Source organism: Amblyraja radiata, chromosome 26 (genome assembly GCF_010909765.2).
Source record: "Amblyraja radiata isolate CabotCenter1 chromosome 26, sAmbRad1.1.pri, whole genome shotgun sequence".
Classification (NCBI taxonomy): Eukaryota; Metazoa; Chordata; class Chondrichthyes; order Rajiformes; family Rajidae; genus Amblyraja; species Amblyraja radiata.
In genome coordinates, this window is record NC_045981.1 from 15,462,087 (window position 1) to 15,479,431 (window position 17,345).

At 45.7% G+C, this 17,345-nt stretch overlaps 1 long non-coding RNA gene across 1 annotated transcript in view; it reads right to left on the reverse strand.

The window, feature by feature from the left end:
- LOC116987953 overlaps positions 1-17,345 on the reverse strand; it is a 226,033-nt gene that overhangs the window by 95,448 nt on the left and 113,240 nt on the right. The gene's annotated exons all lie outside the window — the stretch shown is intronic.

A 17,345-nucleotide genomic window follows, 5' to 3' on the forward strand; every position in this document is an offset into this window, starting at 1 on the left:
TCCAAATGAAGAACTCAACCATATTATGGTCACTCTTGCCCAAGGGGCCACGCACAACAAGACTGCTAACTAACCCTTCCTCATTACTCAATACCCAGTCTAGAATAGCCTGCTCTCTCGTTGGTTCCTCTACATGTTGGTTTAGAAAACTATCCCGCATACATTCCAAGAAATCCTCTTCCTCAGCACCCTTGCCAATTTGATTCACCCAATCTATATGTAGATTGAAGTCACCCATTATAACTGTTTTACCTTTGTTGCACGCATTTCTAATTTCCTGTTTGATGCCATCCCCAACTCCACTACTACTGTTAGGTGGCCTGTACACAACTCCCACTAGCGTTTTCTGCCCCTTAGTGTTTCGCAGCTCTACCCATATCGATTCCACATCCTCAAAGCTAATGTCCTTCCTTTCTATTGCGTTAATCTGCTCTCTAACCAGCAACGCTACCGCACCTCCTTTCCCTTTCTGTCTATCCCTCCTGAATATTGAATATCCCTGGATGTTCAGCTCCCAGCCTTGGTAACCCTGGAGCCATGTCTCCGTGATCCCAACTATATCATAGTCATTAATAGCTATCTGCACATTCAACTCATCCACCTTATTACGAATGCTCCTTGCATTGAGACACAAAGCCTTCAGGCTTGTTTTTACAACACTCTTACCCCTTATACTATTATGCTGAAAAGTGGCCCTTTTTGATTTTTGCCCTGGATTTGCCGGCCTGCCACTTTTACTTTTCACCTTGCTACCTATTGCTTCTACCCTAATTTTACACCCCTCTGTCTCTACGCTCACACATTTAAGAAACCCTTTCCCTTTAACTCCATCCTCCACTATCCCATTCGACACCCCACCCCCCTTATTCAGTTTAAAACCACCCGTGTAGCAGTGGCAAACCTGCCTGCCAGAATGCTGGTCCCACACCTGTTAAGATGCAATCCGTCCCTTTTGTACAGTTCCCCCTTACCCCAAAACAGATCCCAGTGATCTAAGAATCTAGTTTTAGTTTGGAGGTACAGCACGGAAACAAGCCCTTGGGCCCACCGAGTCTGCGCCGACCAGCGATCCCCGCACACTAACACTGTCCCACAAACACTCAGGACAATGTCTTTGGAGTGTGGGGGGAACCGGAGCATCCGGAGAAAACCAACACAGGTCACGGGTAGAACGTACAAACTCCGTACAGACAGCACCCGTGGTCAGGATCAAACCCAGATCTCTAGCGCTGTGAGGCAGCAAATCTACCACTGCGCCACCCCAAGGTTTGGCCAAGGAATGTTCAGCCCATCGAACAGTGGGCTAACAAGTGAGAGATAATGGCCAACATCGGGTTTGCCAAAATGGCCGAGAAATTAGCAGGAAAAAGATTTGCACTTGTAAAGTGCTGTCCATTCCCTTTCAGAACCCCCCACATCCTTTACCAGAGAACGTTCGTGAAGTGTCGTTCATGTTGTGACATAGAAAAAGAACACAGCAGCCAAATTTGAGCACAGCGGGAAGCTAGAAAACGTAATGAGACTACACAATGTTCCCTGAGATTTAGATATCGATCAAGACACCATGGGAAAACATTATGGATAGCACAGCTGTAGCAAGATATGGGCCAAATGCAGGCAGGTGGGACTAGTGCAGTTGGGACATGTCGGTCGGTGTATGGGCAGGCTGGGCTGAAGGCCCATCCTGTATGACTCTATCCATTATTTTATTTTATTCCCAAATATCCCATGGGATATTGTACACTCCCTTAAGGCAACAAACAGAGAATTACTTTTAATATCTCACCCGAAAATTGACATTTCTGACAATTTTCCTGTCGAAGTTCTGCAGGGTATGCATCGGTAGAGCTGCTTCCTTACAGCGCCAGAGGCCTGGGTTTGACCCTGACTGCGGGTGCTGCTGTCTGTGAGGAGTTTGTACGTTCTCCCCGTCACCTGTGAGGGTTTATTCCGATATCTTCGGTCTCCTCCCACACTCCAAAGGCCTACAGGTTTGTGGGTCAATTGGCTTGGTATAAATGTAAAAGAATTGTCCCTAGTGCATTTAGGGTGGTTCGTTGGTCAGTAAGGACTCGGTGGGCCGAAGGGCCTGTTTCCACGCTGTATCTCTAAACTAAAAAAAGGGTTGGACTAAGTACCAGTCGAGGTTTTTCAGCCCAAGTTTTGAAATTGGGGTCCTTTAACTCAAAACAACCCAACCAAAGCCGACCAGTGACACACCATGGGCTGGCTAGATGCCTATTGCTTTGACGCCTAGCTTGAACACGTGTCTCAATAACTCCAGGCACAGATCCTCCTACCCCAATGGAAGTGGCTTAAAAGCATTTGGGAGACCCATGGTGCCTTCATGTGGCATATCTGAGCATAATTCTGAAGAGTTACAAACTACTGAAGTAGTTTCATTCCATCCCAGATCCAAATGGCTGACTCCTTGTTTATTCCCCATTTTGCAGAAACCTCAGGGACACCTCATTCCTGCATCTATCCGAATAATGAAAGGCCTGGATAGAGTGGAAGCGGAGAGGATGTTTCCAGTAATGGGAGCGCCTAGGACTAGAGGGCACAGCCTCAGAATAAAAGGACGTACCTTCAAATGGAGATGAGGAGGAATTTCTCTAGCCAGAGTGTGGTGAATCTATGGAATTCATTGCCACAGATGGCTGTGGAGACCAAGGCATTTGGGTATTTTCAAAGCAGAGATTAATATTAAGGATCAAAAAGGATTACGGGGAGAAGGCATGAGAATAGGATTGAGGGAAAATAGTTCACCTGTGATCGAATGCAAGATCAGAAATGATGGGCTGAATGGCCTAATTCTCTTCTGACATTTAACGGCCTCCTGCTCAGCTCTGTACCAAAGATCCTGGAGAAAACCCACGCGGCCACGGGCAGAACGTGCAAACTCCGTACAGACAGCACCTGTAGTCAGGATCGAACCCGGGTCGAGTTGCTGCCTTCGTGCGCCAGGTTAGACCCTGACTATGAGTGCCGTCTGTGTAGAGTTTGCACGTTCTCCCTGTGACCATGAATGTTTTTCTCCGGGTGCTCCGGTTTCGCCCCACACTCCAAAGACGCACAGGTTTGCAGGTTAATTATTTTTGGTAAAATTGTATATTGTCCCTACTGTGCAGGACAGTGCTAGTAGTGTATGGGGTGGCCGCTGGTTGGCACGGGCTCGGTGGGCCGAAGGGCCTGTCTCGGCGCTGTATCTCTAAAGTCTAAAGTTTAACGGTCAAGGACCTACATTGTGTGCAGGAAGGAACTGCAATGCTGGTTAACACCGTAACATGCAACAAAATATTTTCACTGTACCTCGGTACACGTGACAATAAACTAAACTGAACTAAACAAAACTAGACAAAAAATGCTGAAGTCAGCAGGTCAGGCAGTATCTTTGGAGAAAAGAAATACGTGACGTTTTGCATACAGAATGTCTGAAGAAGAGTTCTGACCCAAAACATCACTTATTCCTTTTCTCCAGAGATACTGCCTGAACCGCAGTTGCTCCAGGATTTTGCGACTATAGAAACATAGAAACATAGAAATTAGGTGCAGGAGTAGGCCATTCGGCCCTTTGAGCCTGCACCGCCATTCAATATGATCATGGCTGATCATCCAACTCAGTATCCCGTACCTGCCTTCTCTCCATACCCTCTGATCCCCTTAGCCACAAGGGCCACATCTAACTCTCTCTTAAATATAGCCAATGAACTGGCCTCGACTACCCTCTGTGGCAGGGAGTTCCAGAGATTCACCACTCTCTGTGTGAAAAAAAGTTCTTCTCATCTCGGTTTTAAAGGATTTCCCCCTTATCCTTAAGCTGTGACCCCTTGTCCTGGACTTCCCCAACATCGGGAGCAATCTTCCTGCATCTAGCCTGTCCAACCCCTTAAGAATTTTGTAAGTTTCTATAAGATCCCCTCTCAATCTCCTAAATTCTAGAGAGTATAATTTAGGAGATTGAGAGGGGATCTTATAGAAACTTACAAAATTCTTAAGGGGTTGGACAGGCTAGATGCAGGAAGATTGCTCCCGATGTTGGGGAAGTCCAGGACAAGGGGTCACAGCTTAAGGATAAGGGGGAAATCCTTTAAAACCGAGATGAGAAGAACTTTTTTTCACACAGAGAGTGGTGAATCTCTGGAACTCCCTGCCACAGAGGGTAGTCGAGGCCAGTTCATTGGCTATATTTAAGAGGGAGTTAGATGTGGCCCTTGTGGCTAAGGGGATCAGAGGGTATGGAGAGAAGGCAGGTACGGGATACTGAGTTGGACTGAGTTGGACTATCTTCAAAGACCTACCTAGATTCCCATGTTCCAAATGATAACATTGGTCCCTTGCAATTGATTTATCTAAGTAATTTAGCCTATTAAATCTGCACGGTGTCCTTGCCCACCGAACTTTGACCTCTGTACACAATTGTCACGTGCAATTCAAATCAGGTTGGAATCAAAATGGAAACCATGCTCAATGTCCTCGGGGTTAAGGAAGATTAAAAACCAACCACCGAGGCAAGTCTGAAGAAGGGTCTCGACCCAAAACGTCAACCATTCCTTCTATGCAGAGATGCTGCCTGTCCCGCTGAGTTGCTCCAGCAATTGGTGTCTATCTTCGGTGTAAACCAGCATCTGCAGTTCCTTCCTACACTGAGTCATTCATGTCTCCTCATGCCTTGGCTCTCCCCACCCTGTGCAACAATGAATCACCTGCATAACTTCCTGTCTCCAGCATACAATTAACTGTACCTGATCACTATCGGTGCTATCACAGAAAGTATCTGCAGAGCAAAGCTGGCTAGCTTTGAATAACAAACCACAATACCTGGCTGACCAGCATATGCGATGCCTATGTACAAGATTAGAAATGATGTAATGAAATGAGCACGCTGTTTATCTTGGCATCCAAAATGTTATTTAATTAAGTTTGAACAATAGGATCCGATCACATTCATTCTCAGCGAGCGCCTGTCAACAGTAGACAAGGCTTGTGGCTTCTTTACTGGGTGCAGTGATGTTGCTTGAGCAAGTATTGACCGAGACACCAAAAGAACTCCCCTGCATTGGAGTATCTTGTGTGTTCAACTGATGGAACAGAAATGATTTTCTTTAACATTTCTTCCAAAATAAATCAATCATTTTAAGTCACAAAATCCTTTCTGCTCGATTTTGGGAGAGTTAAGAGAAGTCAACGAAAAATGGATTGACTGGGAGGTGTAATTGGTTGGAGAGCAGGAAGTAACATATTTATAACTATATATATGTAATAATATATATATATACTGTTTACTCCGGGTGCTCCAGTTTCCTCCCACACTCCAAATGTGTAGGTTTTGTAGGTTAATAAGCTTTTGTAAATTGTCGCTAGAGTCTAGGAAAGGACTAATGTACGGTGTGATTGTTGGTCGGTGCGAACTCGATGGGGTCAAGGGCTGTTTCCACGCTGTGTCTCTAAACTATGCTAAAGTCCTTTGTTCAACTCACTGCCTTTTTGTGATTTCCTACCTAAGATGCACAAAAAAAGAAAGGCATAGAGATTTACAGAAGAGTTTGCAAATTCTTTTGATATGTCTTGTAGATGTGATAAAGTGTTCTGGATTACAATCTCTTTATTCATTTGCAGGAATAAGCGAGACAGCAATGATAAGCTCTTTTGCAACTGTATTTGAAGCACCAAGACATTTTTTTTGGCACAAATCCACTAAACGTCTTTCACATTTGCATTTAGTACTAAGGAACCCAATAGTTGGGTTCGGTGGCCTAGTTGGATGGCACGGTGGCGCAGCGGTAGAGTTGCTCCCTTACAGCGCCAGAGACCCGTGTTCGATCCTGACTATGGGTGGTGTCTGTACAGAGTTTGCACGTTCTCCCCGTGAGCTACGTGGGTTTTCCCCAGATGCTCAGGTTTCCTTCCACACTCCAAAGACATGCAGGTTTGCCGGTTAATTTGTTTTGGTAAAAATTGTAAATTGTCCCTAGTGTGTAGGATAGTATTAGAGTGCGGGGATCGCTGATTGGCGCAGACTCAGTGGGCCGATGGGCCTGTTCCCACATTGTATCTCTAAACTAAAGTTCATCCGTGGCACCAAATGGTCATCGTTACCATGCCAATGGCTTTTGACCTTTGACTGTCCTGCCAGCTGAGTGATAGCCACAAAAAGCTGGAGTAACTCAGTGAGTCAGACAGCATCTCTGGAGAAAAGGACATTTCAGACTGAGAGTCAGGGGAAAGGGAAAGGGAAACAAGAGATGTACACGGTGATATAGAGATATATAGAACAAATGAATGAAAGATATGCAAAAACGTTACGATGATAAAGGGAACAGGCCATTGTCAGCTGTGGGCTGGGTGAAAAGGAGTTACAGACAATGAGACTCAACAAGACGACTTTGAAGATAGTACACCCTGGATATGGAAATAGAAGCCAACTATTGTAGAGGGAATGTCTTGATAAAGATCTGTTTAGTTTTGGGTTAGAGATACAGCGTGGAAACAGGCCCTTCGGCCCACCGTGTCAGCGCCGATCAGTAATCCCCGTGCATTAACACTATCGTACACACTAGGGACAATTTACAATATTTACGGAAGCTAATTAACCTATACATCTGTACGTCTTTGGCGTGTGGGAGGAAACTGGAGCACCTGGAGGGAACCCACGCGGTCACGGGGAGAACGTTCGAACTCCATACAGTCATCACCCATGATCAGGATTGAACCCAGGTCACCTGGCGCTGTAAGGCACCAACTCTACTGATGCACCACTATGTCCAGTCCAACCTTGCCATTTTGTGTTCCTGCTCTCTTGCATACGACAATGCTACAGGTCTTGCTTCCAAATCCCAAAAGAACATCTCAAACTCAGTTTCTGAATGGATTTGCAAGTGACAATGAAAGTAAAATCTCTCTTAGGCCTACAACATGTGGCCCATTACAATTCTGGGCGGCAAGGTGGTGCAGCGGTAGAGCTGCTGCCTTACAGCGCTCGGTTCGATCCTAACTACAGGTGCTGTCTCTATGGAGTTTGTACGTTCTTCTCGTGACCTGCGTGGGTTTTCTCCAAGTGTACCGGTTTCCTCCCACACTCCAAAGACGTACAGGTTTGTAGGCTAATTGGCTTGGTAAAATTGTGAAATGTCCCTAGTGTGTGTCGGATAGCTTTAGTGTACGGGGATCGCTGGTCGGCGCAGATCTGGTGGCCGAAGGGTCTGTTTCCATGCTATGTCTCTAAGCTAAACTAAATTCCAATTCCACTTCACACCTCACCACGGGTACAATACCCCAAAGTGCAGCATCCATTCAGTGCCAACAGGTCCTTATTAGTCTGCAAGATTGGATGGTGTCACCTTTTAACTCAGCCTCTGAGGCATGTTAGGCTGTTTCGAACATTCACGTACGTGCCTCTCTCAGAACTGTGTAAGGAGGAACTGCAGATGCTGGTTTAAACCACAGATAGACACAAAATGCTGGAGTAACTCCGCGGGGCAGGCAGCATTTCTGGAGAGAAGGAACGGGTGACATTTTGGGTCGAGACCCTTCTTCAAAATGTCACCCATTCCTTCTCTCCGGAGATGCTGCCCGTCCTGCTGAGTTACTCCAGCATTTTGTGTCTCTCGTCTTTTAGAACTGCTCAGTTGACCACAGGAAAAAGAAACATTCGAGGAGTTAGACGGCAAGAAATTAAAATGTTTAGAAGCATTACTGATCTATAAAGCATTACAGCTCTATAAAGCACTGATCCCCCCCCATCATAATATCAGGCAAGGCAGTTGATGCTTATAGTTGAGTCGTCATTCAAACAGGGAGAAATATTAATTTACTATTGGGACTGGCATTCAGAGCCTTGACTGTAGACTCTTAGTCTGCACAGAAGGAAGGCAGCACGGATAGATTTCACTCTTGGAAACCTTATTTGAAGAGGGGAAGGAGTTTTTTTTATCAGGGAAGATCTTAACAAGGATCAATTGTACGTAAAGTGCCACCTGTCTGTTACTTTTCATTGATGAAAGTTAAAGGTATGAGGCATTAGCCCAAGGCTTTCATAAAACAAAACTCAACTGTTAATCTTCTGGTAATAATCCAGCATTAACAGATCTTCCCTCAGGTTACACAAGTGACCCTTGAACATCTTTTTCTTTCCTTACAGTAGTCTTGCAGCAATGTGCGGCATTTCCGCACTCAGCCATGGTTAATATTTGCAAAAGACCTCAAAAATCAGAAGTTAAAGAAAAAAACAAAAGTAAGCAAAATTCTATTTGCAACCGCCAGTCCTAGTTTTCACGTCACTCCTTCCTTTTGTGGTGCTTTGCCCTGTTTAAGGGCGGCACAGTGGTGCAGACCCGCGTTTGAACCAGGCTTTGGGTGCTGTCTGTATGGGGTCTTCATGTTCTCCCTGTGGCCGCGTGGGTTTCTTTCAGATGCTCCAATTTCCTCCCATATCCCTAAGACGTGCGGGTTTGTAGGTTAATTGGCCTCCGTGAAATTGCCCTTAATGTGTAGGGAGTGGATGAGAAATTGGGATAACAGAAGGGCAGCACAGTAGAGCAGCAGCGTGACACAGTGGTGCACCGGTAGAGCTGCTACCTCACAGCGCCAGAGACCCGGGTTCAATCATGACTACAGTTCTGTATGTATGTTATCCCTGGGACCGTGTGGGTTTTCTCCGGGTGCTCCGGTTTCCTCCCGCATTCCAAAGTCTTGCAGGTTTTTAAGTTAATTGGCTTCTGTAAATGGTTTAGTTTAGTTTAATTTAAAGATACAGCGTGGAAACAGGCCCTTCGGCCCACCGAGTTCACACCCAACCAGCGATCACCGCACATTAACACTATCCTACACACAATGGGGACAATTTTTACACGTATACCAAGCCAATTAACCTACATACCTGTACCTCTTTGGAGTGTGGGAGGAAACCGAAGATCTCGAATAAAACCCACGCAGTCACGGGAAGAACGTACAAACTCCGTACAGACAGCACCCTTAGTCGGGGTTGAACCCGGGTTACTGGTGCTGTAAGGCACTAACTCTACCGCTGCACCACCATTTTGTGTCCCTGCTTCCTTGCATACGACATACAATGCTATATGTGTAGGAAAGAACTGCAGATGCTGGTTTAAATCGAAGGTAGACACAAAATGCTGGGGTAACTTAGCGGGACAGGCAGCATCCCTGGAGAGAAGGAATGGGTGATATTTTGGGTCGCGACCCGTTTGGAGAAGTGTCTCGACCCGAAACGTCACCCATACAATGCTACATGTCTTGCTGCCCAATCCCAAAAGAACATCTCAAGCTCAATTTCTAAATGGATGCTGTAAGGCAACAATTCTACCGTGCTGCCCATTGTGTAGGGCGATTGGGTGATTAATGGTCAGCGCGGACTCGTTGGGCCAAAGGGCCTGTTTCCACACTGTATCTCTAAACTATCTCTGAACTAGTTGTCAGGTGATCAGTGGTCAGTATTGACTCGTTGGGCCCAAGAGCCTGTATCTCTAATCTAAACTAAACTAAACATTTACAGGTGAAAAAGCAGCATGGACCCAAGCTCTGTAAGGCAACAACTCTCTCGCTGCATCACCGTGCCACTTAAACTAAACTAAACATGGAAGTGACATTTTTGTTAATGAGGGAAGGACATTTTCTGCGCATAGATTACATACAGTAATTCAAAGCTTTTCACCAACAAATGAATTTGGTTCATTGGTTCAGACTGGATAGACTCGGCTTGTACACGCTAGAATTTAGAAGATTGAGGGGGGATCTTATAGAAACTTACAAAATTCTTAAGGGGTTGGACAGGCTAGATGCAGGAAGATTGTTCCCGATGTTGGGGAATTCCAGAACAAGGGGGTCACAGTTTAAGGATAAGGGGGAAATCAGAGGAAAGCGCTCCAGAGGGCCATTGACAACGCCCAGAGGATTGTCGGATGCCCTCTCCTTACCTTGGAGGACTTACACAGTTCCCGCTGCATCAAAAAATCCCAGAGTATTATAAAGGACATTTCCCACCCCGGACACTCCCTGTTTGAACTGTTACCGTCAGGCAGACGGTACAGATCTACAAGGACAAGGACAAACAGACTTAAAAACAGTTTTTACCCCACTGCTATAAAGGCACTAAATGTAGCCGCCAAGGAACGCAGGGGCGATACATACATACATGAAATCGACAGAAGGATGTAGGGCTGGGTGTTTATGCGTGCTATTTTTATGATATTTATTTTAGTTGTTTATCTTTTTATATATTTTACTTTGTATGTATCGTTAGCTTTTAGAAATGTTTGAATGGTGCACTGACTGGCTGACATTTTACAATTTTGTTGTACATGGTTCATGTTACAATGACAATAAAGAAACTATTCTATATTCTATTCTTTTAGGACCGAGATGAGGAAAACATTTTTCACACAGAGAATGGTGAATCTCTGGAATTCTCTGCCACAGAAGGTAGTTGAGGCCAGTTCATTGGCTATATTTAAGAGGGAGTTAGATGTGGCCCTTGTGGCTAAAGGGATCAGGGGGTATGGAGAGAAGGCAGGTACAGGATACTGAGTTGGATGATCAGCCATGATCATAGTGAATGGCGGTGCAGGCTTGAAGGGCCGAATGGCCTACTCCTGCACCTATTTTTCTATGTTTCTATGTTTCTATGTTCTTTTAATAATGTATTTTGAATTTTTTTAGCTTTTGTTTGGTTCTTCCCCTTCACGCCTCCCCATTGTAGTACTCTCAACCTTCCACTGGGGGTGCGTAGGAGCAAGATTGCATATCCTCCAATGAGTAAGATGTCAACGTGGCTCTCCAGAATACCCACTGCAATGTTTGGACGAACAGAAATAGTTACTGGGCCGGAGTTGGGCTCCTACCATGTCCCCCCGAGCCAACTCGGCTCCAGCCAAATCCTACAACTGTATCAGGTGGAGCGCAGGCAGCAGTGTCAGAGCCTCCCAAACAAAATGTTCTCAACACCAGATTGTGCTCCGAATGGCTTGGCCACGCTCGGCATGGTCAACCACTCCGGCCAAACTACATTCCTGCTGGCCAAGGCCAATGTTTTTACAACGTTATTTTGAGCTTTGTGCTACACAAACAAAAAACAGCAGGACATTTTTTTTATTTGAAAAAAGATATATATACACAAACTCACACATATACACACACATATGTCACTTTAGCACATGGACACACACACACATGCAACTTTGGCATACATATACACACACACACACACACACACACACACATATGCAACTTTGGCACATGGACACACACACACACACATATATGAGAGAGAGATAGATAGATAGAGAGAGAGAGACACACACACACACACACACACACACACACACACCCACACACACACACACACTCGTACTAAAACCACAAATGAAAATTTGCAAGAACGTGACCATTATTGACTAAGGATCTCTTTTCCAGAATTAGTTATCAGCTGAGGTTGCATCTGACTTGGTGTCCATCATGTTTAATTTTGCTCATGTGAAAACTGGGACATTTTGCTATGTTAATGATGCGACAAATTTGAATTAAGGTTAGATTTAAGACATTAGAAATAGAATGTTGGAACAGGCCCTTCGGCCCACCGAGTCCGCGCCGGTCAGTGATCATCCCGTAAACCAGCACCATCCTGCACACTAGGGACAATTTACAATCTTACCGAAGCCAATTCACCTACAAACCTGCACCTCTTTGGGATGTGGGAGGAAACCGGAGCACCTGGTGAAAACCCACGCAGTCACAGGGAGAACGTGCAAACTCCAAACAGACAGCACCTGTAGTCAGGATCGAAACCGCATCCGTGGCGCAGTAAGGCAGCAACTCTACTGCTGATAAAATCATCGCCCCTCCAACCTTGGCTACAACACCACTCCTTAGACCCCTTGTCTTGCTTGAAGTACAATTGTCCACAAATATCCTTGTTGATCCTATTCTATTCGTCTTTCTCAATAAATACATGGGGGAAGTGAATTCCAAAGTCATAACCTGCAGAAGAAATTCTTCTTCATCTTCGTCATGAGCCCTCATTCTCAAAGTATGCTCCCCAGTTCCAGATACCTCACATGAGGAAACATCCACTGAGTGTCCATCACGTCCCACTGACAACAGGACAGTGAAAATGGCCGCCAGCCATTTGTAGATCCAGCCAGAGCTGCCATATTTAATCCAGAAAATAGGATTATCGTAGAATTAGTGCAGAAGAGTCTTTAATGGTCGGAATGGACTTGGTGGCTGAAGGGCACTTTTCTATGGTATCGGCACAGTGGCACAGTGGTAGAGTTGCTGCCTTGCAGCGCCTGAGACCCGGGTTCGATCCTGACTACGGGTGTTTTCTGTATGGACTTTGTACGTTCTCCCGGTGACCACGTGGGTTTTCTCCAGGTGCTCCGGTTTCCTCCCACACTCCAAAGACGTGCAGGTTTGCAGGCTAATTGGACTTCTGTAAATTGTCCCGAGTATGTAGGACGGAACTAATGTGCAGGGTGATCGCTGGTTGGTGCGGACTCGGTGGGCCAAAGGTCCTGTTTCCGGGTTGTATCTCCAAAACTGACCTCGACTCGATAAAACTAAAACAGAACCCAAAGCAAAAAAACAAAGAAGGGAGGAACTAAAATAGTGAATGAAATCTGATTATTATTATTAATCTGGCAACTACAGAGGGTTGACAGCCAATACCAATAATTAATTTTTGCAGCTGTGTGCAAGCCTAGCTCATTTGTAAACTTGTCGACAAACAATGCATTGATAAACCGTGCCCGTCCGCATGTGAAGGAATGCAGAGTGGGTGCGTTTATCTTTTCTCCCTGAAGAATCATTTAAAGAAAGTCTGGTGCAGACAAGTTCTGGTGATGTGGCTTTGTTTAAAATCAATTGTTCCAGAATTTATGTTATTACCTGGCAGCGATTGTGCCTTAATTCCCCCCCTCGCCTCCTCACCCACTTTCTGTCGAACCGGTTTTGCTCTTTATTATTGTTTCAGTACGGATTATCCCCATGGCAACACGCAGGAGATAACTGGGTAAAAACACCTGCATTGCATTGTAATCCATTGAAGTGTGTCAGGACTGAGCATGTCCCTTCATACCAACCATTGTCACCGGGCCAGAATGTAATCAAAATCGAAACATCGGGCTATTATTGCCCTTGCTGAGATTGAAAAAAACTGTCTCCAAAACCAGCTTATAAACAAAAGAACTACTGCTTCGAACACTGATCTGAATTCTCAAAAATAAAGAGTTCAAAAGTAGACTGATTTGCACAAATTTTTCGGGTTATTCATAGTTAACCTCGAGGGTTTACGGAAGTTTTTTTTTTGTTGAGGAGGGGGTGGAGTGATTCTGATTTACTTTTCTCTGCCCCGTCCCCATTTTGTAGAGAGCAGCCCTGTTGCATTGTCTACCGACAACTGAAGGGCGAGCTTCCAGAACGCAGTTTATTCCACACCCTAATCAGACCGAAAGGACGGAACAGACGCAGCAACGGCTGGCAGAGGTGCTTTGTATCACACTCCCGGCAATATCGAGAAGAAAACCAGAGAACTAATACAACTTGTGGCGGAAGGAACTGTGGTTAACACAGAAGATCGACACAAAATGCTGGAAATGCTCATCGGCACAGGCAGCATCTCTGGAGAGAAGGAATGGATATCGTTTCGGGTCGAGACCATTGTGCTGCTGAGTTACTCCAGCAATTTGAGTCTAATTTAACATCACAGTAAACCCTAGTCTCCCCAAACATACCATCCCATCGTGGTGAATTCCACATTTAGTTTAGTTTCTCTTCTGTAAAAGACAGCCGCTTGCTGTTGGAGAGGACATCAACTACGCTGAAGGAGAACAAAGATATTTTAGGGCTCATCGCACACTAATTAAGGGTGGCACGATGGCACAGTTGGTAGTGCTGCTGCCTCACAGCGCCGTAGACCTGAGTTCAAACCTGACCACGGGTGCTGTCTGTGCGGAGGTTGCACGTTCTCCCTGTCACCATGTGGGTGCTCCCGTTTCCTCCCACATCTGAAAGACGCGTGGGTTTGTAGGTTAATTGGCCTCTGCAAATTGCCCCAAGTGTGTAGGGAGTGGATGGGATGGAGAACATGGATAGGCAATATCCAAAGAAGGGTCCTGACCCAAAACATCACCTATCCTCATTCTCCAGAGATGCTGCCTGACCCGCTAAGTTACTCCAGCACTAGTGTAAACCAGCATCTGCAGTTCTTTGAGTCTATTCTCATTTGTGACACTCAAGTTAAATGAGCTGTAGCTGGAAGTAACCCTGGTGGTCTCATGGGCCTGCTTTGCCCGCACTTGCAGTGCCTTTCGATGGAATGGGCACCAGCAAAATGCACTGCAGATAGAAAAATACATTTGCCAAACACATTCTTCCCGAGTGTTTGGGTTTAGAGGTTTTCCTCCAATGGGTGTTTGTGTGATTTTAAAGCAGAGACTGATAGCTTCTTGTTAATGTTTTTTTATGTCTATGACTCATCATCAGACCCATCATTAGATGTAGAATCATTGACCTGTAATGTGTTCTCTCCACATGACCAAGACCATGACATTGGATATTTTTCAAGCGGAGGTTGATAGGCTTAAGATTAGTAAGTGAAAATTCATCTCCTTGTGGCGACTGAATAATCTCCCTCCTGCTTTCCTTCTTCACTTATTCCATTTTTTCACTTTTTCTTTTTCTGTTTTTCACTCACGTTCACTAGTCTATCCTTCACTTTTCACAACCTCTTTTTCCTCTCTTTTCTCACTTCTCCCTTTAGTTGTACAGAGAATGTAATATGTTAACATAATATTTGTACCAATTTACTTCTAATAAATAAATTTTTAAAAAATCAAAAAAAAGATTAGTAAGTGTGTTAAAGTTGATAGGAAGAAGGCAGGAGACTGGGCTTGAGAGGGAAAAATAGATCCACCTTGATCGAATGGCAGAGCAGACTCGACGGGCCGAATGGCCTAATACTTCTCTCCGCCTTATGATCGTATGACATTGAGGAATAGATCTTCTACTTGATTGCACCAACACACAGGTTTGCCACCAGCTGCAAAACAAGGTTAAGAGAGAGCGGAAACAGGCCCTACGGCCCACTGAGTCCGTGCCGACCAGCGATCACCTGGTACAGTAGCACTATCCTAAACACTTCGGACAATTTACAAATTACGCAAGCCAATTAACCCTCAAACCTGGATGTCTTTGGAGTGTGGGATGAAACTGGAGCACCCGAAGAAAACCCACACAGTCACGGGGATAAAGTACAAACTCCGTACAGACAGCACCCGTAATCAGGGTCGAACCCGGGTCTCTGGCGCGGTAAGACAGCAGCTCTACCTGCTGCGCTACTGTGCCGCCCACAAAATGCTCTGCCATTTGATTAGGTCATGCCTAATCGGATCTTGGCTTCGTCACTTATCTGCCTTTTTCCCCCTTATCACAATTGCGCTGCAGATAAAATTGCATCTGCCTCAACCTTGGATACATTCAATGATTCATCCTCCATTAAAATTCTGAAGACTAATGATCCTCCCAGAAAAATAATTCTTACTTGTTGCTGTCTTGAATATGAAAGACCTCATTCTGAAACCATGTCCTGAAACTAGTATGTTCAATTAGGACAGCACTTGATGTTGCCAGAACTCAAGAGCCTGAGCTGTAGGGAGAGGTTGAGCAGGCAGGGGCAGGAGGACGAGGGGTGATCTTAGAGAGGAGTGCAGGATCATGCTAGGAATAGAGTGGGTAGACGCACAGAATCTTTTACCCGGAGTAGGGGAATTGAGAACCAAAGGACATAGGTTTAAGGTGAGGGGAGAAGGATTTAATCGATATAATATAATAGTTTAGAGATACAGTGCGGAAACAGGCCCTTCGGTCCAATAATAATAATAATAATAATGGATGGGATTTATATAGCGCCTTTCTAATACTCAAGGCGCTTTACATCGCATTATTCATTCACTCCTCAGTCACACTCGGTGGTGGTAAGCTACTTCTGTAGCCACAGCTGCCCTGGGGCAGACTGACGGAAGCGTGGCTGCCAATCTGCGCCTACGGCCCCTCCGACCACCACCAATCACTCACACACATTCACACACATTCACACACAGGCAAAGGTGGGTGAAGTGTCTTGCCCAAGGACACAACGACAGTATGCACTCCAAGCGGGATTCGAACCGGCTACCTTCCGGTCGCCAGCCGAACACTTAGCCCATTGTGCCATCTGTCGTCCCATAAGTCCGCACCGAACAGCGAACGCAGCACAGTAAAGCGCCTGTCCCACTTGCGATTTTTTCGGCGACTGCCGGCGTCGTATCAGGGTTCGCCAAAAGATTTTGAACATTTCAAAATCCAGCGGCGACAAAAAATATTTTGCGACACTTGTGGAAACACCGTGCGTTAATACGTCGTCACGCCGCGTCACGCCGCAACTTTTTCGGTAACCTGATACGTCAGTCAATGATGCCAGCTGTCGCCGAAAAAATTGCCAAGTGGGACAGGCCCTTAACACTATGTACACACACAAAGGACAATTTACATTGAAACCAAGCCAATTATCCTACAGACCTGTCTGTCTTTGAAGTGTGGGTGGAAACCAAAGATCTCGTAGAAAACCCACGCGGTCATGGGGAGAACGTACAAACATCTTTCAGACAGCGCCCGTAGTCGGGATCGAACCCGGGTCTCTCGCGCTGCAAGTGCTATAAGGCAGCAACTCAACCGCTGCGCCATAAACATTTTTTCACACAAAGGGTGGTGGGGGTATGGAACAAGCTGCTCCCGGAGCAGGTAGTTGAGGCAGGTACCATCAAAACATTTAAGAAACATTTAGACAGGTACTTGGAAGGAATAGGCTTGGAGGGATATGGGCCAACCGCAGGCAGGCTGCGACTAGTACAGATGGAGCATGTTGGTCGGCGTGGGCTGGTTGGGCTGAAGGGCCTGCATCCATGCTGTAGACTCTATGACTGTAGCCAACATCCAAAACAGCAATGGCCTTCCCTTCAACTTGTTCGTCCAATATCCCACCTTGCTTGACCCCGACTCTGACTGGGTTCATGCCAAGCGAATCCTTCAATCTCTGACTGAACCTTCAGAGTTTTGAGCTGATTCCAAAAGGGGGTTGAATGCGTTCGGGTCTCTGCATCATTCTGGCAGATAGGAATCAATGAATTCACAAAACAGCTGCAGCACAGCACAAAGCACATCTGCACAGGACCAGCCCAGTCGTGACAGTGTCTGTAAACTGGTCACCCTCACGTAACTGGCTTCCTGTTTGCGATAATTGTCAACAACAAGTCATCACCTTTTCTTCCACACGATGTCAGAGCAATGGTGGACAC